Raw genomic sequence first — 12,977 nt, 5'->3', positions numbered from 1 at the left:
TGAAGAATCACGAAGTTTTGCGGGATGATAGTAATTTTTAAAGTTACCATCCTTCAAAGTCAAGGAGGGTAACCTTGTAATGTATAAACCAAAACTCAGGACAATGTAAACTTTACAAACACATTCGCGGTATGGCAAGTGCGTGGGATGAAGAAAGGCCTTGATTAAAGGGTTTAAATGGAAAATGGATATAAATCTCTGTTTCTTGCACGGTTCAAATAGTTTAATGCCTGGATTGTTGGGTTTACAAGGAGTATTGAAATGAAACAAAATTCACTACGCAAAGAACATTAATATATTAAAATACTTTAACCTATAGTCTTAAGTCACGTGATCTGTCACGAGATTATTTTCCGAAATCTCCAATAGTTGACTACCCTGGTTCCAGAGGTTTTTCTTTATTTTTTCTTCGCGAAAGAGATCAATAGCAAGCCGCGAAGCGGCGACAACAAGTCGCGTCTCTGGAACCAGGGTAATAGTTGACGAACAGTCAGGGAAAGAAAACATATAACAACATTTTGCTAGTGTTCATGAAATATCTTTAACACTTTACGTTTGGTACGGTATTACTGACCATTGAACTTCAATAAAAAGTTATGAGTACCAATTAAAACGTCATTTCAAGGCTAAAGTTTTGTTTTAAATCGTTCAAAACTTCATTTTTAGATATTTGTAAACTTCAAGCACATTCTTTTCAAACGCAGAAAGAAAAAAAATTGAATTTGGTATCATGAGGTAACAATGAATAGTATCCTCAATTAATACACTAATTTCCAGTGTTTTGGTATAGGTAATAGCATGATTTGTAGTGATATTTGGCATAAATACCACGAGTGATATTTCAAAATTGAAATTTGAAACAATTTTGAAATATCACAGGTGGTATTTATGCCAAATATCACATACAAATCATGCTATTATTTGTTTGTACTACTACTTACAAAAGGTTTGTTATTTTCACATGTAGGTATTTCAAATTAAGCTGAAATACCACTGTTCTAAAACAATCAAATTGCAGAAATTTCTCATGTAGTAGTATAAAACAGGTTATTATAATTTTCAATAAATGAAAGAGCAGGAAGGTAGAACAGTAATAAATTCCCACGGGGAGCCCTCACTCCCAAACGCCCCAGGTAAGGATAAGATATGGGAAGAAGCGCGCCCGGAGGCGAAAAGGAGGGGGAGCTAGCTAGGATGGCAGCAATGGTCATCGCTGCGGGGAGGAGGGAGGGACGCCAAGCTAACGACTGGCGAACGTTTAACAAAAAGATAATAAAACAGGCCAAAACAGGCCTATTTATACAAAAACCTGTGTCAAACAGAACACCCAGGAGACTACGAGCGCGCGGGGAATTTTTATCCTTGAATCCCGAAGAGATTTGGGGCGTTTGTACGAGATGGCCCCAGTGAGAATAGGCCTCAGTTGTTCAAAAGGTGAATATCGTTATCCACTGAATAAATCACTATCCAGTGAAAAACACAATTAGTTTTCGTACTACTTATCTATCGGATAGGGATCTATCAGGCCCCAGTTGTTCAAAAGGTGGATAACGCTATCCACTGGATAAATCACTATCCACTGGATAGCGCAATTGGTTTCCCTAATACTTATCCTTTGGATAGTGATTTATCCGGTGGATAGCGCTATTCAACTTTTAAACAACTGGGGGCAGGTGGATAGCGCTATCTAACTTTTGATCAACCGGGGTCAGGAGGTCATTATTAAGAATAGTAGCCTCCTGTTCCACTTCAGCGGTCACAATACTGACGTACTGGTGCTGAAAAAATTGGAAAGGTGCATTAAATTAGATAAAGGGTAATTTACTCGCTCCTCGACTTTCTTAAAAATAATAACCTCGCGCTGCGCGCTCGGTCATTATTTTGTATAGCGATCATTATCCTACATGACCACAGTCGCAACAAAATGAGCCCCTATAGGGCGTGAACAATGCGTTGTAAGTTGATTTGCTAATTGATTTTACATTTTCTTCTTTCAGGTTGTAAATCACTAAAAGTAGAACCATCGAAGATAGAGGCAAACAAGTTACCATTTGCAGCTGGAAAAACAAAGTTAATGTCAACTGAAAAGTGTAACAAAAGTGGCTACAGTATACATAGAAGTCTTTAGCAAGCAACAAGTATAAGGAATGTAATTAATTACGTTCCATTAAGCTCAGTAAGGTTTAGGTGAAATACTCACATGTTATTCTGCTTGGCCGAGGTCTTTCATCGGTCAGGATGAGAGGTATGCTGCTAGAGATGGTATTCAGCTGCGCCGCAGACTATTATTTAGCCTCTGTTAGTAACGCCCTGGGAATCAGTGCCGATAACCGTGTTCTGGGACCCCAACGGATTCAACGATTTACCGGAAATGCGCTTCGAATTTCTTTTCATTCTGATTGGCAAATCAACAATGGATTTTTTAACAGGCCAATCACGGCGCGTACTCAAATCCAGATACACAGGTGGAGGCCCAGAACAAAGATTTCGGCGCTGTTCCGCAGACGGGCTTAACCAGAGTTTAGTTTCGTCCGTGGCGCAGGTTATTAAAAAAGGCGATGATCATGAACTGAATGATACAGGCGCAAGAAAATGGCGTAAGATACAAAAGTAGTGCAAAGGACGACACGAAAGAAAGAGGGCGGACAGGCGCTACATCTCCCCTTGCGTGCACGTCTCCCTCGCGCTACCCTCTTGCGCCCACTAGGCAGGCTATAGTTTAGCGCACATCAGCTTATTATCATTGACCTTTGCTTTTATTACATGCCTGTCGTCCAAAGACAACTAGGAAGAGCTGTTTATAAGCCTTCACTGAGACTGATACATTTTAGTCGCAACTCGGTTCTTTTTCTACGTATAGCCTCTAATTCCCGAAACTGCGAGAGGCGAATCAAGCATCAAGATCACTCGCGCGGATGCCGTGAAGGATCCAGGTGGAAGCCCTATTCGGCTATAGTCAAGGAAATAGTTTTAAGAACCGTTACTTATCTAAGGTCTATTGCGAAGATGCCCAGTGAATACACCGCCTGAGTCTGTTCCCGGGGGGGGGGGGGGGAGGGACGTTCTTGTGAAAGGGATTGGGTAATCATCGGAAAATTGGAATTAAACATCTGAGGAATCCAGCCTCGTTCCCAGTGGTCCTCTGCGAAATCGAATGTGACGTCACTTGTCACGCTTGTTGGGAGAATTTGCGTTCGTTTCCAAGCCTCCTCCGCTCGCTCGGACTGCAGGAACTTGCCTGGGGATGAGGCTGGCCGAGATCAAGACTGGCACTAATCTGAGCGTGGCTCAATCTGATCGCTAGAATATAACCATACAATATCAAAAAAGACGGCAAAAAGTGATTTTAGTTCGGATGATGCTGTTTTCTTCGAATATTTTCTTTTCTTTATATTCTGTTTTACGCCCGCAGCCCAAGCAACCCCTGGGAAGAAATATTGGCGTTCTGTCCTGAAAAGCCCTTACTACGAGCAAACCGACTTAGCAACTCCCAACATTGTTGGCCCAACATTGTTCGGAGTTGTTGCACTGTTTGCGCACCACTGCCAATACGAACGCAACAACTCCCAACATTGTTGGCCCGATAATGTTGGGACTTGTTGCGTCCGTTTGCAAGTAGTTAAACGTTTGACCGGTTTCAAACCTTACGCAACAACTCCCAACACCACGCGACAACATGCAACAGGGTGTGAAAACGAACGCAACATGTAATATACAACAATGTTGGGAGTTGTTGGCCGACAATGTTGCGTCCGTTTGCACGGGGATTAAGTGATATAAATAAAAACCTGTAATTTAAAACACCTAAACAAGACGACGAGTTGATTGCTGGAACATTTGAAAGATTCTGTGGAAGTTTCCCATCCAAATGTCTCTACAGTTACAACTCAACTAGAATTTAATTCTGTCACGTGGGCTAAGACTGTTTGCAAGGGACTTTACTTAATTATTTTGTTGTGTTTTAGAATTAATTTTATCAGGAGCCCTGATAACCGGAGTGTCCAACTCCCACACTTAGTCCATGCAACGGCGCTTCCACAGATGAGTTTATTTTTAGCATCAGTTTGGAGTATTTTTTCCCGCCAAAATGGAAGCACCGTCTCGTGTATGTGCGCATCCATAGTACGATAATGAAAAAAGGGAGAATAGAGGCTATCAAAACATCAGACTATTTTATATTAGTAAAATCCAACTAGTGGTCTATTATCAATGCTGCGCTCTGATTGGTTGAGCTTCTACTAGGCTATATGTTATTGCCCACTAGTAGCGAAAAGCGCCGGATTTTTGGCGGCAAAAAAGGATTAAAGCCTTGCTTTAAGTTTTTTTGTCTCGATATTTTTGACCAACTAGTTGGATTTTACTAAAACAATTATTCCTCTCGCCCTCATGGCCTCTGAGTTAACAACCCATTCGGCCTTCGACCTCATGGGCTATTGACTCAGAGCCCATTCGGGCTCGAGGAATTTGTAAGAAGTATTTCTACTCAAAATTTGCTGGAAAATTGATCTTTAAATAAACTTCTCTGTGAAAACGCCGTTGCATGTGGTCACAACAAAGTTGCTCGCTCCGTGTTATAAACTCGTGATCTAGTTTAAGTCTAACGGCCAGTTTAATTCAATTAATGTATGAGATTTAAACGCAGTTTAGATGCCACTTCTAAACTTGCACTTTAGAATTACGAATGCTTTACCTTTTTAGGTTATAATATTTGTAAATTGATTAGCAATGGCAATAGGAGTGAGTGAAATAAAATTAAAGAAACACTCCAGAAGTGCCAATATTGAAAATATATGCCACAGCATCATCTTGACCACAATTTCAAGTATTTCTCATTGACCAAACCTACTGCTTCTTAAGGATGGGTTGCAGTATACCAGTTGCAATCCTTTTAAGACCTCGCCCTGGTTATATTAGGGAGCTTTAGCAACGACGACGGCGACGGCAACGGCAACGGCAACGAGGACGTCAAAAAAGCAATAGGTTTATTACGCAAAACAACAACTTTGCACGTGCATCACGCTTTTTTGCACATTTCTTTACCGTCCTTGCTCAACTACGACGTGAAAATGCCTAATTATGGAGGACGTAAACAAGCGACGACGAATCTCTTTTTCTCTCTCTAAACTTGAGTGCGGTCCTCAAGAAATCAACTTTAGGGAAATTCGCCTACACTTGCCATTTTCAGCAAATTGGAATAAACGCGACAAAGATTGAAAAAACGGGAATTCATTTTAAAACTGACGTTTTCGCTGCCGTTGCCGTCGTCGATGCTAAAGCTCCCTATTAGCCTGATAAAACAGCCGACATTTGGTGACGTCACCACTGGTTTCCCTGCCAAATGACGCTCGATGAACGAGCGTAGAAATTCCATACCGATGGCGTGTCACTACCCAGATTTGGGTAGTGCCTCGGGATTGGATGAATCAAATTTCCAAAAATCAGAAGCACTGTTTAGATCTGGGTACAAACGCGTCATAAGTATGGAATTTCTTCCTTCCTCAGACGTCACTTCGATTCGTGGGAACACCTGTAATTGCGTTGGGAAATGTCGGCTGTTTTCCCACAATATGGTTTCGAGTTTTTCCATGTTATACATTCCCTGCAAACTCTCGTCACTCAATTTCTGTCTCTGATTGAACTTCTAAGGAAAGTCAAGGTCCATATTTATACCGAGGGGAAGGGGGGCACTATACCCGCTCTACCCGCCTGGAAGTGGGGGAGGGGGAGAGCGCCTTACTGTTGCCATTGACATCCATCGATCAAAGAAAGGAATATGAACGTGCCCAAAGAGCTTAAAACGTAGTCACAACATTAATGCTTACGTTTAACACTACGTACATTTTGCTTATTATAGAATAACGGTTAATGGAATCACCCTGAGGTATGAATAATTAATGAGCTGAGTAGTGTTCTGTGGTACGTGCTGATAGTGTTCTTGGGCCACCTGTGTTCTGAACATCCTGTTGATAGATTGTGCTTGCAAAAAAGGGATAATATGCTGCTAACAGTGCTCGCATATTTCTAAAATTATGCCAATAATATGTTCTTCGTTTTTGTAAATTATGCTCGTCTACCAAGAAAATTTTGAGGAATTTTGAGAAGTACATTTTCCGCGAACTTTAGCTAGTAAGCGCCAATCATTACTTCGAGAACAATAATTCAACGTTCATTGCGAACGCTAATTCCAGCAATCCATCCCGCGGGGGTGGGGGGGCGAGGGGGAGGACTCCCATATGAGAGGGGCGGCAATGCTCGTCATCTCGCTTAGGGGTGTAAATTTCAGATTTTGGTCTCCCTTAGCGTGTTCTGGGCAAAACACCATTATATGTAGCCGTAAAGGTCTCTTTTAGGGTTGTATTCGAATAAATATTAAAAAGTTACATATTTTTTACAAGTTACATTTATTTTTTTACCTCCAATCGAGTTTTATACCGACACTAACCTGGCGACTATAAAATTGTACCGCAGTACGTTTTTCAGCTTCATATCAGGGCTGAACTGGGTTGAGTACTACAGATTAATTTCGCAATGCAAGAAGGAAAATATTCGAACTCTTCATTGAAGTTACTTCTTATTCAGGTGTTTTATTTCCCCGCCCACTTAATACGTCCCCTGTCTCCTACCACGAGTAGTCGGAGTAATTTGAGTCTCAGGCCGTGTTGCTATCTCTCAATGGTAGCGCGGAGTTCAAACCAAGGTTCTGTCGATGCCTTCAGACTGGAAAGTACAGAGATTCAGTTGAGGGATTGGCGACCTTTGATTTGCTCTCGGTGCAAAGGCGTCTTAAAGCAAGATCACGAATGGAAAGCAGAACTATCGTGTGTTACCTAGGTGAAGTCCATCAATCTATCATAAAGCGGTGTCACGGACGAGCGCGCGGCTGTCAAATCGCAACAGTCACGAAGTTTCGACCTTGGGTAGGGGTCGGGGTCGGTGTCCACTGTGCTTTTGTTTAGTTTTCTATTGTTATTTTCTCTCTAACGATAAACAAAATTAAAATAACAATGAACAAAACCGCAGTCAGCTTCCCAGTTTCATGTCAGGACTGAACTGAGTTGAGTACTACAGATAAATTTCACAATGCAAGTGGGAAAGTATTCTTCATTGAAGTTACTTCTGATTCAGGTGTTTGTTATTTATTTGTGCTCTGCAGAAGGTAAGCAGTGAAATAGTTGTTATTTCAAGTTAACACTAAAAGATCTATAGTCCTCTATAATTCATGAATGCATATAGCTGCTCATAATTTCCAATTCTGTAAGTAAGGAAAATGCTCTCTTAGCTTCTGATTTACCAGTCGATTAATCAAACGCAGTAGTGAATTGACAAATTAAGGTACGTCAATTTGAAAACAGCTTGCGGATTAAAAGAATTATCAGTAGGTGTCACTTGTACGTGCCGAATGTAAAAGAGGTAAGCCTGTTTAACTTCAACTGTGTTTTTAACTGTGCACAATATCATTGTGCAAATGTTAACAATTTTGAATACTTCAGTGAGTAGGAATTTGAATAATTCTTTTGCAAGAATTCCGACAAGATTACTCATTTTTGACTAAGAACTCTTGCGTGTGAGCCAGTCTAAACGTGTGCAGTATGGCGTTTTTTTTCTGAGTTCTTCTCCGAACAATTTTCAGAAGAGTCATTATTGATATTATATATAATTTTTAATGATGACTCATGGTCACTGAGCTGTTTCGCTTATTAGTTTCAAAAAATAAATTAAACTTCCACTATCACGAATACTGAAGGAGGCTTAGCAACGTTATAGCCTGCCTTGCTGAACCCTTCGATGAAATAGTCATCCTACGATTATATACACTTAATTTTCAAAGCTGGGAGGGATGAACGTGAGCGCGTGTGATTCTGCTTTTGACGAGAAGAGGCGATAAGATAAATGATAATTAAACGACAATAATTTTAAAAAAAGGAAAAAGGGATTTCACTTGTTGTCCAGTGAAGACAAAAACATTGACCTAGTAACAACAGCACACCAAGGAACAAATAAAACAAAAATTATTTTAGCTCTGTCATTCTGTATCCAACTACGAATCACTTAGAGTATGGTTCGAAGTACCGTTTGGAATTCACGCGAATCTAGACTTCACCCCCGGGGGGGTACTCCCATGCATTACCTATACGGGTATGTGCCGCCCAACGGGGTGGTGATTTTGAAGCTCCTGATTTAGAACGGGGTATCCATTTCAGAGGCGTTTTCTAGAACGGGGTATCAAAAATTGTGGATCGCGGCTTTATCTTCTGCTTAAAATTGTTGCTCATTATGAAGAAGCATTTATTTGATGTATAAGTCGAACAAATAAAGAAATATCTTTTTTAAAAAACAGGGCTATTTCAATTAACAAACTTTCTAGAGCGGAGTATAAACAATTGGCCCATTTCTAGAACGGGGTATCAGTTTAAGGGTGAATTCTAGAACGGGGTGTAAAAAATTGGCCCATTTCTAGAACGGGGTATCAATTTTAGGGGAAATATTTTTTAGAACGGGGTGCCAATTTGCAGTCCCGGGCGGCACATACCCACCCAAAAAATACCCAAGTGCTCCCCCCGGGACTTCACCTAACTTTGGCCGGGTTAGTCACTCGCTATTAGAAAGTGCAAAGTACTGGAAAAATCAAAACTTTTCTTCAACCAAGATCTGTTGAGGCATAATGTTTGCGGTGAACAGATTAATAATAATAATAATAATTATAAATCTATAACGCGCCTTTTCCATGCAAATATGATCAAAAGCGCGTGACAACACGTAAATGTTAAAAGAAAATAAAAGCTAAAATGAGCAAAATAATTAAGGCTAAGAACAAACAACGCTAAAAATTAAATAAAGATAAAAAACACTAAATATATTACATAGTAGGTTAAAAATTACATATCAAAAGCTAGTCTTAAAAGATGCGTTTTAAGTAAAGATTTAAAACGTTCAAAATTGTCCTCAAGACGGATGTGAAGGGGCAGATTGTTACATAAATTAGGGGCAGCAGATGAAAAAGCACTATCCCCTAAAGTCTTTTTCAGTTTTAGACTAGGATACTTTAACATTCACGTGTAGAAGCAAACATGGCTAGGAGGCAAGCAAGCCTTCAGTTGGAGATGATATGCAAAATTTGGCAGCTCAGGAATATGATTCTTTTCATGCCTTTCAATTGACTCTGTCGGGAACATTTGGTCGGTGCCATTGTCCTTTTGTTTCCTTTCTCTCGCTTGGTGTTGTTTTCCTCTAACTAAAACATAAAATGAGTCAAAGGAACAACGAAAGGCGACCCCGACCTCGAGTCAGGAAATTAGGCAAAGTTTTAAAATCAAAAAGCGTTAATCGTTTTATTCCAACCGTATACTGATTGTACTAAGCCTTAGAGTGGATTTCCATTGCCGCGCAATTTTTACGTGTGTTTTAAATTTGCGCGCGCGCAAATTTTAATCACGTTATAATAAGATAGAGGTAAGATAAAACGCTGTTGAGCATAAACGAGACTGAGTTGAGCGAAGATCAACTTTTACGCTTACTTGCGACCTTTTGTGCATTGTCTCTATTTTATTTGTGAACGTAAATTTTACGCACGTTGCGTATTTTCTCTATTAAACGCCGGCCTCGAAAAAACGCCTGGTCTAAACTGGCGATTTTGAAATAAGCTCTTGGGCGTTTAATCGAGAGAATACGGTACGCACGTAAAAATCACGCGACAGACCCTTTGATATGAGGGAAATATTGTAGCATTTATTCTAGGGGACCGTTCCTTTTTTTATCAGGTGGGGGTGGGGGGGGGGGGGGCGGAGGCTGGTGGGATTTGAGGAGGGCCATGCCAAAAAATAGGGCAAGGAGTGGGGCAGGCAAAAAAAAAATATTGGGTGTAAAGGGGTGGTCACCAAAGGAATTCTTTCAAGTTTTGCAGTGACGGTATCTGTGGTAACGAAGTGGGCAACGGCATCGAAAATGTCACCCAATTCGCGCTGCTTCAAACTTCATCACTCTTATTGCAACTCTTTTAACTTGTCAAATGTTGGCATTTTTTTTCAAGAGTTGATTTCTAAAGGACTATAACTAAGTTAGCAAAAAGAAAAAGAAAATCGTTGCCTTGTGTTCCCGTCCTCCATAAAACGTGAAATTAGAAAGTTTCACGTAGTATTCGTGCACGGCAAAGAAATAACGGTGTCACTACGGCGACGGCAACGAGAAAGTCATGCCCAAAAAAGCTGTAGGTTAAGGTTTGCAAAACAACAATTTTGCACGTGCCTCACGCTTTTTTGTACATTTCTTTGCTGTTACTGCATGACTACGACGTGAATTGCCTAATTTCACGTTTTATCGACGTTGACTCGGCTGGAAGGGTGACCCTTCTACCAGGAAGTGGTTTTCACATTTACCGCGTCTAAATTGACGACGTCAATCGTGACTTATTGAAATAAATGTTGTAATATAAAATTACTGTGAATTCGATATGTGAATTTCGGTTGATCAAAACCTCTATTGCTCAGTTTATTCAGTTGTTATGATTTTTAACTTTGTTTGTATAGTATTAATTAAATAGTAAAACAATACGCCAACAATAATCAAGCTATGATTGGGGTAGTTTGATGCGCCAATGGATACAATATTTTTTTAGACGCTGTATTCCATTTCGAACAAGCAGCAATATCGGTTGATGAAGATCAAGGATCTGTTGTCGTTAATGTCGTTAACACTGGTAATACGAGCTTCAATGCTACTCTGAGGTGAGAATATTACTTACCATTTGAGATTTTCTTGAACCTTGAAGTAGAAAAAAGTCTACCGAAGTTGATGTTTACTATCATCATCATCATCATCATCAAAATCTTCATTATTATCTCTTCATTATCATTATCATAATCACCGTGATCATTATCATCGTTATCTCCATCATCTTCATCATCGTATATCATCATCATCATCATCATCATCATCATCATCATCATCATCATCATCATCATCATCATCATCATCACCGGTTATATGCACACAACTAACAACAACTTCAGCTCCTTAAATACTATTTCGCAACGTCTAGTCAATTGCCATAACGCATGATACGACACTACAATCATCAATAACCATAACAACAATGTCATCATCATCACTATCGTCATCATACCAAATTAACCAATCACTTTCATTCTCGAAATCAACAACAACACAACAGTAGCAACAGCATTATCAATGAAATCATCAATTTCATCATCGGCTGCATCAACATTCCCACCACCATTATCGGCATCGCCTTCAGTACTATTATCATTTTCAGCATGAAATAACCGCCGTTATCAGCAACGTCAAGCAATAATCTAGTCGCCAAGCTTTGAAAATATTAAGACGGAATCCATCAGGAAATTGAGTAATTTTTATTTTCAGTGGACAAAGACCTTGTACCAGAATAATTTAAACGTCAAATTTCACAAGAATTGTGAAAAGACAAGTTAATTTCTGAAAATTTCGTGTGTAATATGTCGTTTTGTAAGATTTGACATTTATTTTCTCTGGCTCTCATGAAAAAATTTTTTTAGCTCTTAAAAAATGTAAAAAGAAAATGCGATATTGTTTAAATTACTCTGGTACAAGGTTTTTGTCCACTGAAAATTGAAATTACTCAATGTCCTAATGGATACCGTCTTAAGAACTAGTCATGGACTCCTGGAATTATTCTTATCAAATTTATTGCCATCACTATCATCGTTAACAATTCTGGTAATTTAAACTTCTCTCCGATGAGAGAAAGCATATACGAGAGAGGATTTTTCAGGTAAAAGGAAGAATTTCCTGTGGCTGGAAAATATCGCTAGGCTTTGTGATCGTAAGACACATAATAAATACTATGACTGGTCCCGAGGGAAACAGATGACTTTGTTTCCCGAGAATCTCAATGTGTCGAAACATTGTGATTTGTTATATAGCTGAAACTTTTGAAGCTGGAAATTCACTGAACCTCGCTGAGAGGCGGTCGTTGGTCAACATTCGCGGGTAAAAGTGCACTGTAACCCTCTGACGTCATAAATTTTGCAATGTTACCCGCTCAGCGATTTTGGCGGGAAACAGTTTCATTTTTAGATGTCATGGACCTCAAAGTAACCAATGAGAGCGCCCGCTGTTGGGAAAAAAATTCCACCTACATAACACAGGACTAATGTTTAACCTAGTGGTTGAAATATAGCTTTTGGAATACGAAGTCAGGTTACGAAGGTTGGAGCGATCTTTTAATTACAAAAAATGCGCAATTGTTCACCATTGCTCAGATTTATACCAATACCCATCTAGACGGATAATCCGACAAATTCGGACAAATTTAGAAGGATTTTTGGTTTCGAGGAATCGAAGGGAAAAAATAATTACCGTGGGTGCTTACCATTTGACAGATAATGTCGGGAATTCCGGGTGGAAAGTAAATGGCAAGGTCACTTTTCGGAAATTCCAACCAAAAATTGAGGAGTACGTTTTGAGGTAGTCCTTTCATTCCGGTTGGTACAAACCAAATGGAATGTCGCTTACTATTTACCATTTCTCGATTCCTTCTCGGTTCTAGACTCGCGCTACACAAATTCTCCCGTTCTTTGGATTCAAACCGTAACAATTCTGCCGTACACTGGTAAATCGCTTACCATTATGCTTTCGACAACCCAACCGGATTTTTCTGTCAAATGGTAAGCACCAAATGTTTCCGTTATCGTTTCCGGGGATATGAACTTTGAAGCTGAAAGGTTTGAATGGGCGTGTGTGTGTGTGTGTGTGTGTGTGTGTGTGTGTGTGGTTGGTGGCAAAAATGTGAGAATTAGATCCTTATTTCGTATTCATATTTTACAAACAAGGATTTTTTTTATTCCAGGATAGATTTGTTGGATGGGTCAGCCAATGTCTTCGGAGACTATGTACCGCCGGTGACAGGCGAGATTTTGAATTTTCAACCCGGTGAAACAGTGAGAGGTATAACTATCGTAATAATCGACGATGATTTGATCGAA

The 12,977-nt window shown here is 39.8% G+C and overlaps 1 long non-coding RNA gene across 1 annotated transcript; it reads left to right on the top strand.

The window, feature by feature from the left end:
• The first annotated feature begins 7,005 nt into the window (after positions 1-7,005).
• Positions 7,006-12,960, top strand: LOC140922036 (uncharacterized). The gene is made up of 3 exons (XR_012164058.1): positions 7,006-7,156; positions 10,613-10,721; positions 12,842-12,960. It is a non-coding gene; the product is annotated as an uncharacterized lncRNA (long non-coding RNA).
• Positions 12,961-12,977: the final 17 nt, after the last annotated feature.

Source organism: Porites lutea, chromosome 12 (assembly GCF_958299795.1).
Source record: "Porites lutea chromosome 12, jaPorLute2.1, whole genome shotgun sequence".
Taxonomy (NCBI): domain Eukaryota; kingdom Metazoa; phylum Cnidaria; class Anthozoa; order Scleractinia; family Poritidae; genus Porites; species Porites lutea.
The sequence above is the reverse complement of the archived record's forward strand: the minus strand, read 5'-3'. Positions and strand labels throughout refer to the sequence as shown.